Below are 15376 nucleotides of genomic sequence, written 5' to 3' on the forward strand. Positions count from 1 at the left end.
CACAACATTGGGGTGGCAACATGGCTATTAGAAATTGGACTCATGCTAATTGTGACCTTGACTAAGTAACTGACCACTCTGCTGTTTCTTTGTCTGTAAGATGGACAGCTTTCCTATGGTATTTTGTTTGCTTTTTCATTGTACAGATGGGAACTTTGCCCCATCACCATGGGAACAAAGGGCAGACTAGGAAACTGCTGTGCTACATGCCAGTGTATGTGGGGCTCTTGGTATGGGGCCCTTAGCATTCCCAGCTGTCCTTGCCTTCTCCCCTAGCATCCTTCGTTCTCTTGTCCAGAGTTACCTGTCTGTAGTGGAAGGACTTGCTGTTTTTCAGGTTAGATTAGCTTTGTTCCCTTAAACCATATCAGTTGTGAAGGTCATACAAGAAATTGTTCAGACTTGAAAGGATTTGTTGAACTGAAGGTGCCATCAGCTTTAGATTTTATTTAATCTCAGAGAAACATATTCTTAGGTCACATGAACAGGACATCAGACTTCATAGACAAGAGTGTTGATATGTGCGCTGCAGGCCACAGGAGATGAGTGAGAACAACATGCTGACATGTTAGACTGACGATGTCACATAAAACATGGTGGAGGGAGGCAGAATTTGTTAGACTGTTGGGTTCTGGCAAAGAAGGGATGGTGGGTGACCTCTGCCTTCAAAGACCACCTGGTTCAGTCAGCCTTTGGTTAGGGTATTTGAGCCAGAGATTTTGGTGAGTGAAGCCACTTAAATCAGAAAATAAAGCCAGGTGACAGAACAGGCATGGATGTAAATATGTAAAACAGGGTGAAGCAGAAGAGAACTGTAGTAAGATACCTTTCTGCTTTCCACACATGAAGTAAGACCAAGCCAAATGTTGTGAAAATCAGGAACAATTGTGTAATTTAGAAGACAGTTTGGCAATACCCTGGTAAAGAAAGATGTACACATCATGTGATCAAGTAGTTCTCCTATTTGTGTGTGTGTGTGTCTGCGTGTGCGTGTGTGTGTGTGTGTGTATGGAATACAGAGCCTTGTGGATGCCCCAACCCACTAAAGAAGTGTATTATGTCACTGTTGAATAAGTTGTTCAATATTCCTACTTAATTTTGTACGTTGGTAAAAATGCAGCACATGTGCCATCATGATGGATTTCTTTAAGTATGTGTAAGGACAGAAAGCAATTGGTAAAGAGGACATATGATACAAATGTTATGATTGTTTAAAGCACAGTGCAGTGGCATGTGTTGACAGGTGATGCATGGGCCGTAAAGTGAACATGGTTTTCCAGGAACTTCCCAGGAAGTTTTGTGTTTCTGTTCTATTGGCACTTCTACACTGATGCTCTCCTCCCTCCCCTCCTCCCTCCTCCTCCTCTGCCCCTCCTCCTCCTCTGCTCCTCCTCCTCCTCTTACGTCTATCCTAAATACTGTATAATGAAGCTTCAGAAAAGTTCAGAAGAACAAAAGTGTTTGGAGAATGTTACCAAGCAGCAGATAATGATGTGTTAGTGACGTGTGCAGTGAATTCAGTTATGGGTTCTTTCTTTTTCTTTGTTATTTTATTTGATTTTAACTGACCCTTTGTGATGTGATGTAGATAAATACAAAATTGGTTCCACAAAGTCTTCTTTCTGTTAATATGCTATTATGCCAAAGTTAGTGATGTTTTGACAAAATGATCCTAGATAAGCTGTGCCATTGTTCTTTATGGGTCTTGGCTCCTTTTGCCTTAAGGCTTAGTTCTGTTGTCATTATATTCTTGATTCTTCAGGGAACCAGATTTTGGTTTCACTTATTAACCACACCTTTGTTTTCTATGTGATTTTTTTTTTCTTTTCGTGATATTTCTCAGCTCTGAGTTTCCTCTGTTCTTGTATGATTTCTTGGAAACCTCTTTAGTGTCTTCATTTCTAACATTTTTTAAAAATAATCCTTTATGGAGGATTTGTGAATGGTACTCCATGTCTTTGTCTATCTAGAAATCTGCTCAAAATAATACTTTGGTTGGATATAGACACACATACTATTAATTTTACATGTTTTCTGCCACCCTTTTGCTTCTAAAGTGGCCAGCTGATATCTGGTGTGAGACTGGCTTTGTTTCTTGTCACTGGTCCTGTGTTACTGAGCTGTCTGGGTTTTGCTTCTCTGTCTGTCAGCATTCCATTGATAGATTTGTCTGAATGTTTATTTTATTTTATTTTTTTCTGCTTTGTGGCCTTTCTTCTGCTCACATTCACTTTTTCTGGGTATGAGGAGACATTGGTTGCTTGTTCATCTTGTGTCTGTGAGATTTTTCAATACCTTGCCTATGTGTATATTTCTGGGTGTTGCAGCCTCCTAGTGGATAGACAAAAACTTCCCCTAAGTGGGAAGTGCTGGCTTCTGGACTTAACTATATGACAGATTCAGTATCTCCTTTAGATGCCATCTTCTTTTCCAGACCCATGGTCCATTTTTCCTTCCTGAAGCTGGTCTGCTAGGCCTAGGTACAGTTAGGAGGTAGAAAAATCAGAATACCATTGCTTAGATCAGTTCCTTCCTGTGTCTGGTGTAAGTCTAGAAAGAAGCACCAGAAGGTCCTGGAGCTAGGTTTTGGGAGTTGTCCTTCATTCCATCCTCTGTAGCCCCTTTTCTGCCAGGTCTAGGAATGTAGGGGTTGGGAGGGGGCGAGGGGTCCGACCAGATCTTGTTCTGGAGGCTGTTGCTGCATTCTCCTCTTGGGGCTTCCAGACAGCTGTGTCAAGCTGACTTCTTGTTGGAGAGGGAAGAAAATGATTGTCTGCATTAAAAACTCTGGACTCTCTGGTAGCAGCTTTGGGGTACTGTGGAGAGACTGCAGTGTGGCAGTGGACAGTGGGGTTACCTGTGGAAGAACAGACAGAGGTACACTGGGACTTCTGTTGGCCGTGGAGAGGAGTATGGGAATGGAGCTTCATTGAGATTTCTGGGTATGGTTGTTGTTGTTGTTTGTTTATTTTCCAAAACAGTTCTAGGAAAACACTTATTCAGATTTTCTTCCTTGTAGAAACTCTTAAGATATGAAAACTGTTGGGTCTCGGACTTTTGGCGCTCGTGCAGTGCAGGCCCTGACACTGCTTAGGGCTTCTTGACTTCTCAAAGATTTTAAAGTTTAAAAAAAATTAGATTTGACATTGAAACTTTTAAAAATTTCTCTTGAGATTTGGAGTCTTCCTGGGATATTAGATTTTTTGACCTGAAAACTGTATTAGATGCTTCCTAATTTATAGGCAAACATTTCAAAGATGAAATAGGCAGTGTCAGCATTAGTTTATTATGGCCAGTTATGGAATAAATAGATATGAAGTCTAAGTTACTTTAAACATGACCTCACATTAATATAATGCAAGTTTGGCTTCAGATTAAGCATATAGCTTAATATTTGCATATGCTCTCTGTATTGTGTATGTACACATTTTACAAATATGTAAAAATAATTATGTGTACTCTGTAGTATCTCTTACACTCATGGCTCTGCGTTTTAGTGCTGATCATCCTACGTCATGAATGTATACTCATGAATATTAATATACCAATTGTAGACTTCTTCCAAGTCTGTGCTCCATTCTGCATGCACTACAACATGCCTTTGCATGTTCTCAATACACTGGGAGTAACCAGGAGCAGGGTCATTCAGAGCCCGAGACCTGTGAGTCGCATCGTGGGCCTTTACAGTCCCGTCTCCAGAAACAAGGCAGGATGTCTAACTGCTATTCCTAACAGTGCCCCAAAGCATACACAGTGGAAGGAAGAAATAAAACTGTCTCTACTTATAATTGACATGGTTAACTACCTGGAAAATCTCAAGAAGTCTACAAAAAATTACTAATAAGTGAGTTCAGCTCACAGGACTTAAAATCCAAGAAAACACATACATTTCTGTAATATCAATGAATAAACCCATGGAGGACAAAATTAAAACAGTATCATTTGTAATGAAATAAATAGGAACGTGTATGGACTTATCTAACTGAAAGTGATGAGGTGCTAATGTGGGAAATGCAGAGCAGGCCCTACTCACGGCTGGAGAGTGCACTGTAGATGCCACCCTGTCCACGGGGATCCAGTCAGCACAGCCCCCAGCTGATGCCCATAGCTCCTTACACACAGAGATATCTAAAGTCTGTAGGGAAAGGCAGAGGACCTAGAATGACTACAGTTAAAAAACAAAACAAACAAAACCCACCACCAACAACCAATAACCAGGATTTCAAAGGGATCACTAATAAGATAAGACCAGATTTAGAAACAGTGTGGCAGGTTCTTACAAAATAAAATGTACAGTTACCATGCAGCCCTGTGGTCACACCTCTGCTGTGATGAATAGCTGTGCTCACATCGACCCACAAGTCTACCATCATGGGGAGAGCAACACCTCCCACACCATGGGGTTTGTGCAGCAATAAAGATGCTCATTATTGAAGCTCTTGAGTACACACTAAAGGTGCAGAAATGCATACTTTAATTCTACCACTAAGAAAGGAGAGGCAGGAGGATCATGAACTCACACCAGCTTTAGTTACAAAGAGAACTATCTCATAGCAAAAACAAAAATCCCACCTCATGCCAAAACACTGTGCACTCTGATTCCATTATGGGATTCTTTTGTGGTCACATTGTAGGGAACATGGTGATGAGTGTGAGGGTTAGAGGTGATGGTGGTGTGGTGTTGGTTCACCAACATGGGCCAGGGGCAGCCTTAAGATGGGATTTCTGTGTGTGCCTGTAATAAATGACATCAAAACTGTGAAAGGTAGCTTTAAAATACTGAGGTCTGAGTGAGCTGTGCAAGCTGTCAGTGTCTGCTTCTGCTTCTGATCTGCTGTAGTTAGGGAAAGTTCTGCTCACTGGGAACACCACGTGACACATCTGTACACTGAGGGTCGTCCTGTAAATCTGAGTGTGTGAGACTGGGAGAGAGGGAGAGAGAAGGGGGAGGGAAGAAGAGCGAGGGAGGAAGAGTAGGGAGGAAGAGGAGGAGGAGAGTGTACACACTCCAATGTACACATTCCAGGCAGCAGTCTGTCTCTACCTTACTCACTGGACTGTTTATTTAATGGTTCTGGTGGCATCTGCTGCTGTTACAGTTGGTCATACCTGGCTGTCTCCTGACCTCGTCATCTCCTGTTCTTGCCTGGAACTGAATAGTCTTGTCTAGGATTCTCCTGCATATATGCCACCAGGTCTGTGAGGCCCTTACTTCTCCATAGGTGGGGCCCCCTGCCTCACCAGTCCTTCTCCAGTTCTCTGGGCTCTGTTACCTCCTGCAGTAATAATGCCTGACATAAAAGCCCTCAGACCACTGGCAAAACTGCCTCAGTGTGTCCTGTTTTGGGGAGTCACAGAATGCCGTGGCCTGTGCTATGGCTGCTGTCCCAGGGGAACATTTGGCCTTAGATCCTGGCTGCCTCTGGTTGTGGGAGAAAGAGTAAAGAAAAAGTGCTCTCCATTCTGGAAACCTATCCTCAGGGGAATTTCTACAGTGTTAGCTGCTGTGGGAAAGTGGGGTGGGAGGATAGGCCTGGGAGCTTTGCTCACATGTTTTCCCACATGTTGGTTGAATTTAACTCTCAGAAGCTTGTTTACATATGCATATGAAGCCAGGCTTTAAAGCTAGGACCTTTCTTCCCTTTAAAAAAATGTAAAGTTAAAGAAAGAAAAAAAGAAAGAAAAAGAAAGTAAATAAGTGCTGGTATTTGTTGTATAGTTGGTTAGTCTTTGTGTTAAAAAAAAAAAAGTAGCTTAGTTGATAGAGCACTTGTCTGACATACAGAAGGCCCTGGGTTTAACCCCCACTGCTGCATAAACCTTATGTGGTCCAGGCAAGACACTCAAGAGATGTCCCAGTCCCAGTATTCAAGAGATGGGAGAGGAGTCAGAAGTTTCTCTCTGTCCCATCTTTCCCTTTCACATCAGTGTGGACACAGGTGGGGCTGGGACTTCAGCAGTGCTTTAAGAACAGGTAGGCAGCAACTATTTAAACTCAGAAATGCATGTAGATGCAGAATGGTCACACCATCAGATCTCATGCTCAAAACACTGACACCCCCTTCCCCTTCATTGAGATAGTTTCGGTATGTGGTCCAGGCTGGCTTCCAACTCAAAACCCTCCTGTCTCAGCCTTCTGAGTGCTGAGACTATAAAAGGGAGCCTGAGCCTGTTTTTCCTGCTGCCCTTTCTTAATTTTAAAGCTCTATTATGTATAAAATGTAAGCCTCTTAAAGAAGGAAAACTGGTTTGTAAAACAAAGAATTTAGTGGTTAGAACAAATGTCTGGGTTTTTGTTGTTGTTGTTTGTTTGTTTGTTTGTTTTGTTTTGAAATGAGGTGTCTTGTAGCCCAGGCTGGCTCAGACTTGCTTATGTGGCTGAGGATGGCCTTGCACAGTGTGTGACTTCTTTCTTTCAGTGGCTGTGGTTTCTGTCAATCAGCTTCTCACTTACCACACTGACAGTGGTAGAAGAAGACCAGCGCAGAGCTGCGTTCACCACGCAGACTGGCCTGTAGAAGCGGGCTTCTTCATAGCCTTCATCCCAGACATATCCCTTCACCAGCTTCTCCTGTTTCACTCCCCTCTTCCTTTAGTAACCACACCTTTAAAACATCAGGCGTGACAGTGTATGTGCTAAGTAGGTGGAGAGCAGACCTGTGAGGCCAGCCTTGTCTCCTTGGTAAGATGTGGATGATGCCTAAGGAACATCAGGTGAGGCGCCACACATGTACACACAAATGCATTCTATGTTTCAGAAACTAAATGCCCTAACTAATATCCTTAAATTTTAACTTAGAAAGGCAAATGGTAGCCTGTCAGCCCGTGTGGCTCTATGTCTGGGGATTTGAGGGATAGAGACCTTCTCCAAGGTAGATCTAAGGCCTGAAGTCAAGGCTCTGGGCATAATGCCCCTTTGCTGAAAATAAAGGAGGGCTAGTGGAGAGGTTGAATAAAGAGAGTGATGGTGTTTAGGTGTTTTTCCTGCATGTATTTGTACCACATCTGTGCAGTACCTGTGGAGGCCAGAAGAGGGCATCAGATATCCTGGGAGTAGAATTACAGATGGTTGTGTGGGTGCTGGGAATTGAACTCGGGTCCTCTGGAAGAACAGTCAGTGCTCTAAAGCACTGAACCATCTCTCAGAGCCCTTTCCCACTTTTCCTACTGTAGATTATCTATCTTTCTATAAATTATCTAGCTGTGATTCGGGTAGAAAATGATGATAGAAATTTTGAGCTAAGGTTTCTAGACAAGGTTGTTCCTGAAGAGTCCATCAACCAGTGGCCACATTACCAACCACATTATACACCGTAATGGACTCGGAGTTGTTCAGCACATTTATTGTATGTTTTAAACTCATTTGACACGTTAGCTAAGTTTATATGCATCAGTTCTTCACTGGGTCTTGACATATTTGCTACGGTTCATAAGAGACCCTCTGTGGGGCGAGAGCTTAGTAGACAGAGAAGCCCCATCACTGTGTGCCAGGGTGGATTCTTGTTTCTCTGTTTAAGCAGTACTTAACTTTCTAGAGGACTGAAATTGGTGGAACAGATTCTTACAAGACAATGAGTCCAGCAGAATACCAGGATCAGATGATCTACATAACTCTTATTAAGTCTAAGTCATCTCCAAGCTTGTATTCCAACAACTAAAGTAGCCTTTTTGGTTTGGGGGTTTTAGTGATTTTATGCTTTTCAGATACTACTCAAAAGACCCTTTCTATTGGAGAACACCATTTGCTAATTGGGCTTGGTTGTCATAAGGAATCATTAAGGTCACACCTTTGGGCTCCTGAGGACTGGCTCTCTGCTTCATCTCAGAACTGGTGTCAGTCTTCAGTCAGCTCATGTAAGTGTGTTTTCAGTTGGCACAGTGGGACCAGCCATGATTCCCTGTGGGGCAAAGTCCCACTGTTCTCCTCAGTGGGTGCCTTGGTGACTGTTCAATACAGGCACAGCCTTTACCAGGTTGTAAGAAAACAACTTGATACAACTTGCTGGGATTGACCATCTAGCTTCAGTATCAAAGTGATAGCATCAGTTAGGGGAGTTTGGGTTCTTGGTGGAGAGTTTGTGTGACCTCTGTCTAACCTTTGACTCTCTGGCTTTGTGAAGGGAGGAGAGGAGGCTGTCATGTGAACATGGGGTTGCCTTATATAAGATGGAGCGCTGAGACTCCTAAACTGTCAGTTACTGTGTTCATAGAGATCTGTTTATGCATTCACACCCCCACCCCCACCCGTAAGTCTCTCCTCTCCTTCACCTTTTCTTTTCTAATTTAAAGCAGAGTCTGGCTTTGTACTTCCTGTCCTCCTGCTGTAGCCTCCAGAGTCCTGGGATTCTAGATATGCATCACCACACCCTGCTAATAACTTTTGAGTTGGCCCTGACTTGGCAGTGCACCAGGAAGCAGAGAAAAACAAGAAACAAAACAAACAAAACCCGCAGTCCTTTGTACCTAAAATGGACAAACCATACATATTTTGTTTATGGCTGTCATTCAGAGTTTCTTAGAGATTTGCAATAATTTTATATAAAATACTAGCAAGCTCAGCATTTCTGTTTCCAGCTTTCACCTAGTAGGAAGTGTGGAGACCTCTTCTTTAACGCCTGTTAGTGGGTGCTGCATTCTGGAAAGGGGCCATGCCTCTGCTGCTTCCAGCCCCTTCACTGCTGACCCAGGCCTCAGTGTGATGACCTCTTGGTGTGCAGCCTGGTGAATGCACAGCCTGGTGGTGTGCAGCCTAGAGTGTATATGTGTTGACTTTGCATCTGAGTCTGCTGTGGCCCTTTAGAGGAGGCAGGGGCCCCTCACAGGTTCCTCTGCATCTTAGACTGGTTCTTCAGTTGGCTATTCTAGTCATGTGGACAAAGAAACAGGACTAATGTATTCAGAAGCTAGCAGGAGAAGAACTATTGTAGCTGCTGACTGGAGGGATGGCTTATCTGGAGAGAAGGAATGGCAGACCCCTTGGGATGCAGTCTGTTAAACATATTCTTGTATATGAAGAGTTAAGGGGGGAAAGCTGAGCATTGAGCTGTGCTTAGCCTTTCTGAGCAGATAAAAAGGGTCTCATTAAACAACTTGTAAGTAGGCACTTGTTAAGTAAGAAAATGTTTTATCTTACAAGTGATTAGAGTATTCATGATGTAGTGTAAAACATAGTGATCAAAATTGTGGTAGACAACCTAGTGTGAAGGGTACACACACAGAAAGCACTGAGTGGAAAGTTCATAACACACATATTTACATAGCTAACAATACACATAGATAACATACATATATGCATACATTCATAGATATCATACATAGATAACATACATACATAGGTAACATGCATAGATAGCATACTTACATAGCTTACGTACATAGATAACACACATACATAGATAGCATACATGCTAACATACATAGATAACATACATTCATAGATAACATTCATACATAGCTTTTCTCAGAAAAAAAAAAGGTGCTGAAGTAATTCAATGGAGAAAAGACAATTTTTCAATATGGTTGCAAGCAGACAGAAAAACCTCATAGCTGCTGTTAAACCTAAGTATCAAGTTTATCAAGTGTGTACTAACCCAACAGATGGAATCACACCACTCACTTTTGTCCTCAGTGGAGACGTTTCTAGTTTGTGTTCAGAGTCAGACTGATTGTAGAAGACTGAGTGGGGGGTTGAAGTATTCAGTTTACTACCTGGAACCAGCTGTGAAGTCACTGTGTCCTGACATAGTATTCTTTAGTGGGTACCCCTTTGAAAGAGCATCCACACTGGATATGTCATGAAAGAGTCCTCATCTTGTGCTGCTGTGTTCACACCCTTGTCTCTCACCCTGTGCTGCTGTGTTCACACCTTTGTCTCTCACCTATGCTGCTGTGTTCACACCCTTGTCTCTGGACGTGTGCTGCTGTGTTCACACCCTTGTCTCCATGGTTTTTACTTTGAAGATGTGAAAGTCTCAGACTTTGAGATCAGCACTACAATAAAATTGAATGGCAGCTAGGGATTTCCTCCTAGAGCTTATAAAAGGGAGGTAGATCAAAAAGATCTAATTTTGTAAAGGTGTGCATTTGTAACTAACTCTTCACCATTGTCTTTAGCAATTCCTTGAGGGGTTGTTTTGATTAGGCAGAAAATGTGAGGGAATCAGTCATTCAGTTGGATGTTGTCTTGGAATATACCTGGGTGGCTCCCCGTGTTTGCTCTGACTTGGTCAGAACATGCAAATCAACCTGACCTGGAGCAAGGAAACGGAATAAATCACAACAGCCACCAACACTGCCTGACTCCTTAGATTCTCTCCACGTGTTAGTATTGAGATCACAGACCCACAAACACATGCATGCACATATACATACATAGCCATATACAGCTCCACACACATGCACATGGATACATACAAAGATGGTCAGTAATCCTAGTTTTAAAAAGAAATGTTTTATGTCAGCTATAGATTTTTGTGGAACATACCTGGGTTTACTGAGTGTTCATAATCTTTGAAGCAATTACTTGTATTGAAAATAGAAGTCATCCACCAGGCAGTGCTGGCGCATGACTCTAATTCCAGCAGTTGGGAGGCCAAGGTTGGCAGATCTCCTAAGTTCAAGGCCAGCCTGCTCTACCGAGGGAGTTTCGGGATAGCTGGAGCTACACAGAGAAACTGTCTTGAAAAAAACAAAAGAAGGGAGGGGTGGAAAGAAAGGAAGGAAAAGATTGAATTTTTATTACTCTCATTATGGAGAGATTGACCTGTGAGTCCCTTGAGGGAACCCCACAGATTGCACCATTACAAGTGAAGGCTCCCTCTCTCCAAGAATACAAGACTATTTTGAGGTCTCCTTCTTTCTCCCTTCATTCTCGTTCCTGTGGCACACACACACACACACACACACACACACACACACACACACACACACACACGCGGAGAGGGAGAGAGGGAGCAAGATGCTCTGTACCCAGAAGCAGTTGATATCACCAAGAAATTACCAGAGAAGTGATAGAAGAAAAATTAGGCTTACGGAAGCGAGATAAGTTGGCTAAGGTGGTTCTTGCCCTGCCATGCATGCATGTTCTTCTCATGAAGCCATGCTAAAGAAGTAGCCTGTGGTTTTGTTTTGTTTCGCTTATCTTGACTATCTTACTTTCTTCATTTATGAAAGCCGTTTCTAGATTGGCACTAGGTTTTTAAAGTGGGATGTGAAGGAATGCTGAGTTAGTGTCTATTGTCTGCCTGGATAGATGTGTGTGTGTGCAAACTCACAGTGTGGCTATGGATGTGTGTATGGGTGTGTGCAAGCTCACAGTGTGGATGTGTGTGTACAAGCTCACAGTGTGGATGTTTGTGTACAAGTTCATAGTGTGGCTGTGGATGTGTGTGTGTGTGTGTGTGTGTGTGTGTGTGCGTGCGTGCAAGCTCACAGTGTGGATGTGTGTGGATGTGCAAGCTCACAGTGTGACTGATAACTCTTTGGGTTCTTGAACTTTTTCCCTATTTTGACTTGAGCAAACAAGTTTGCACAAGGTGGTAAAGAGCTGACTAAAGCAAACTGCAACTGGTGATCACTGATCACCCTCTGCGTTCTGCCTCACAGTTCTTAGAGGCCTCCTCCTCTTGGCTTTGTTTTTTTGTTTGTTTGTTTGTTTTTTTATTTTTTAAGATAGGAATAAGCACTGCCTGCCCTTGCAGTCTGGAGCTGCTATTTGCACAGTGTTTACAGAGAACTGTGCTCTGCATGGTCTCAGGTTCCCGCAGTAGCAGGCTCAGCTGGGTCCAGGGAATGTGGTCTGCGTCCACAGACCTCTGCACAATGGTGAAAAAGTAATGACCACCTACAGCTGTGATTTCCGGGTCCTAGGTCTCTAGGCTGGAGGGTGATGTGAAGGAGCTTGAAAAGAAGATGAGAGTTGTAGGGGAGCGCTTGGAAAGTTAAAGCACACGGTAGAATTGGGTCCTAGACTAGGGAGTCAAAGAACCTGTTGAGTAAATGGGCAGTGCTGTTTCCTAAAATTAGATAAAGTGTAGAAGTGCCATTGATGAGACTGGGCCACAGGTGGGGACAATTTGGGACAAATTTTTTAGCTTAGTTCGGGGGGCATTGATTTTTAGTTGCATGGAACATTTTGATTCTCTCAAGTCTTGCTGGAAAGGAAGTGTGGAGACCTCCATGGTGATCCACTCCTCCTGGCTTTGCTAAGGAAGGACTGCTTCCCCCTGAAACCATGCTTCAAAATAGAGAATAGTGAAACAGAGGGTGCTAGAGACAGCTTGCTGCATGTGTGAGAGGCTCATCTAGCTAGGTTCCTCTACCCTCTTCTGCTTTGCTCTGGGTTTGCCGTTTTGTGCTGCTAGGAATCGAACCCAGGGCTTTGGTCAGACCTGGCAAGCACCCTACCCCTGAGCACAGCCGTGGCCCAGCTTCACTGTTAGCAATCTGTTGAAAGAACCTGGTGGTTCATTTTGTGCTAGCTTTCCTACCCTCAGGACTAACCACAAACCTTGTTTGGAGCAGGAAAGAACCTCTAGTAGCCAGGGCTCCAGGTAATTTTGGATTCGGACCAGTACCTCTTGCTGGGTAAATGGAGTTCAGTGTGGGAAACCACAGGCAGTCAAGTGTCAGACTTACCACACAGGAAACAAGGGGCAGATTTGTGTAGGTTCCCAGGGTCCTCACACTTCTGCGGAGAGTCCCGGGTGTCTTTGCACAGGTCGAGTGTTGGTTGCTAGTAAGTGCCATTTGAATAAAGGTGTGTACAGGAATAGGAGGTGTTGTGTGCAGCGCTGCTTCATCAGCAGTGACTCTAAAGCTTTCTGGTTCTGTTTACTTATTGACTCCTGACTAGTTCTGTTAAAAGAAAGTTTGAGGAAAACTAGTAGAGGTTTCTGTCAGAAACCTCTCATTCTTCCCATTTTATTTCTTTCTCATTTTTATTTTGGATAATTCCTATTAGAAGTTATTTTTTAATTGGCATGTTCTTTTTCCGTCTTGTTTTCATTTTTATCTTTTGATAGCCTTCCTAAGAGGACTTTCTAATATAAACTCTACTACATCAGCCTGAGAATCAGCACCATTCGACTGTATTATGATTGATAATCCTACCATGTGCCAGTGTGGGAAGCTGCTGGACTGATTTGGGAATTGTATTTCTAGTTCTCCTGAGAACTACCAGTGACTCCCATCCTCTATAAAATCAAACTTCAGATTTATCCTCTTCTTCCTGTGTTACCACAAATTGAAAGATATATATATATATATATATTTTTTTTTTACTAAGTAAGCATTTATTTTTCTTTTTTTCTTTTTTTTTTTTTTTTTTTTTTTTTTGTCAACCAAGAGCCTTTATAGTTGGGTCTGAAATCAAAATGTCACTTGAAGTAGTAGCATTACCACGCTTGGGTTTTGGATGCTTTTTGTTTGTTAGCATATCTGCACACAATCTCACTATTGTGTTTTTAAAATGAAGGTAATGTGGTGTTTCTTCTCTGTATCCATGTTTCTCCAGCCTGGCCTGCGATGGTAGCACTACTACCACCTCAGGCTCAGGAGCTTATAGTTGTATTGTATTAAAACTTTTCATGGAAAAATAGAATAGTATTAAGATGAATTTTTATTAAGATAATGTCACCTCCCTCTCCAACTTATGAGAGGTAATTCTGCTTTCACCCTTACTGGCCTTCATATCAGACGTCTGCTCCTGGGGACCTTCATTAGGACCTGAAAGAAGCAACTTAGGTGAGGGAAGATTGTCTTAGGTTATGAGAGGTTAGGTAATGAGCATTTCATTAGATCATAGCAGGGAAGGTATGACCTAGCAATTCTCTGGTGGGAGTGTATGGCAGAGCCGCTCACGGTGGTGGAGGTCAGTAACAGAGTGTAAGCAAGGCCAGGTGTAACCCTCAAAGGCCAGTTCCTGCTCGCTTGCTTTTTCCAGGTTTAACCTAAAGATGCCACAGCCTTCCAAATGGCACCTCAGGCTGAGGATCAGGTGCCCAGAACATTAGCCAGTGGGGAGCAGTCCAGACTTTAGTCTTAACATACTGCTCCTGGTCTCAGAGGCTCATGGCCATCTCTATGTAAAATGTGTTTCATCTCCATAGTCATACCAGTCCCTACACTGTTCTGAGGGTCAACATTCAAAGTCTGTTTGAGACTAATGTCTCTTAGCTGTAACCCTTATGTAACTATTTTCATTATGCAGAGGTACAGAGTGAACACGCCCCTTCTAAAAGGTTGGAATAGGAGAACAGGAAAGACTGGACCAAAGAATGAAACCCAGCAAGCAAATCAACTCTGATCGTTCCATGGCCAGTGGCTAGAGTGTACTCTGACATCATGAGTTCCTTCCTGTGGCCCTGCCATTTGCAACACTCAGGGCTCTGTGCTAGTTTTAAGTCAGCTTGACATAAGTTAAAGTCATCCGAGAGGAGAGAACTTCAATTAAGAAAATAACCTCCGTAAGATTGGGCTGTAGGCAAGCTTTTAGGGCATTTTCTTAGTTACTGATGGTGGGGAGGGCCCAGCCCATTGTGGATGAGGCAAACCCTGGACTGATGGTCAAGGGTTCTACAAATTGAAAGTATTTATATATATATATATATATATATATTTACTAAGTAAGCATTTATTTGGAGCAGGAAAGAACCTTTAGTAACCAGCACTCAAAAGCAGACTGAAGCAAGCCATGGGGAGCAAGCCAGTAAGCAGCTCCCCCTCCATGGCCTCTGCATCGGCTCCTGCCTCCAGCTTCCTGCCTTGCTTGACTGTCACATAGACAGTACTGAGTTCTTCCTGCCAGCTCCAGAACTATCTGGGTGACCTTGCACCCCTACTACAGCAGCCTCTAAGTGCCCACATGACTGACCATGGGAAACACACTACTGCTTGCTTAGGGTGTCCCTATGATGCTGTCTTTTTAAATGAGTGTTTTAAAGTGCTTTTGCATTTTTACAGCCTGGAGCCCTCTCTGGGTCTAGTGCTACCGCAGCTCCTCTGTACCAGCTGTAGCTCACTGGTGTTTCTTTCTGTAGTCTTCACTGTGACCATGCTCCATTTCATGTTTTCAAATCCCGCATGTTTGCTTCTGATGTTCCGGGTGAAGCTGGCTGAAAGCAGCAGCAGCGAGCCTGCCTGTTGGGTACAGTCATTGCTGTTCGTGTTTGCTGTCTTAGCCCTCTGAATTCTGACCAGAACAGCCCACCTAACAGAGATTATAGCACTCTAGGCCTTACCTATCTTGGGCCTCCAAACTCATCTCTGTTCTCCCACAAACCAGTTTCTAATACTGAAGTCTCATGTCCAGGTGTATCACACCATCACCACACTAATGGTACCAATGTCACTATTATATTTTGAATTGTTGTGACCA

General features: G+C 43.2%; 1 protein-coding gene across 8 annotated transcripts in view; it reads left to right on the top strand.

Moving 5' to 3' along the window:
• Snrk (SNF related kinase) overlaps window positions 1-15376 on the top strand; it is a 52437-nt gene that overhangs the window by 20694 nt on the left and 16367 nt on the right. The gene's annotated exons all lie outside the window — the stretch shown is intronic.

This window comes from Mus musculus, chromosome 9 (genome assembly GCF_000001635.26).
Source record: "Mus musculus strain C57BL/6J chromosome 9, GRCm38.p6 C57BL/6J".
NCBI classification, from domain to species: domain Eukaryota; kingdom Metazoa; phylum Chordata; class Mammalia; order Rodentia; family Muridae; genus Mus; species Mus musculus.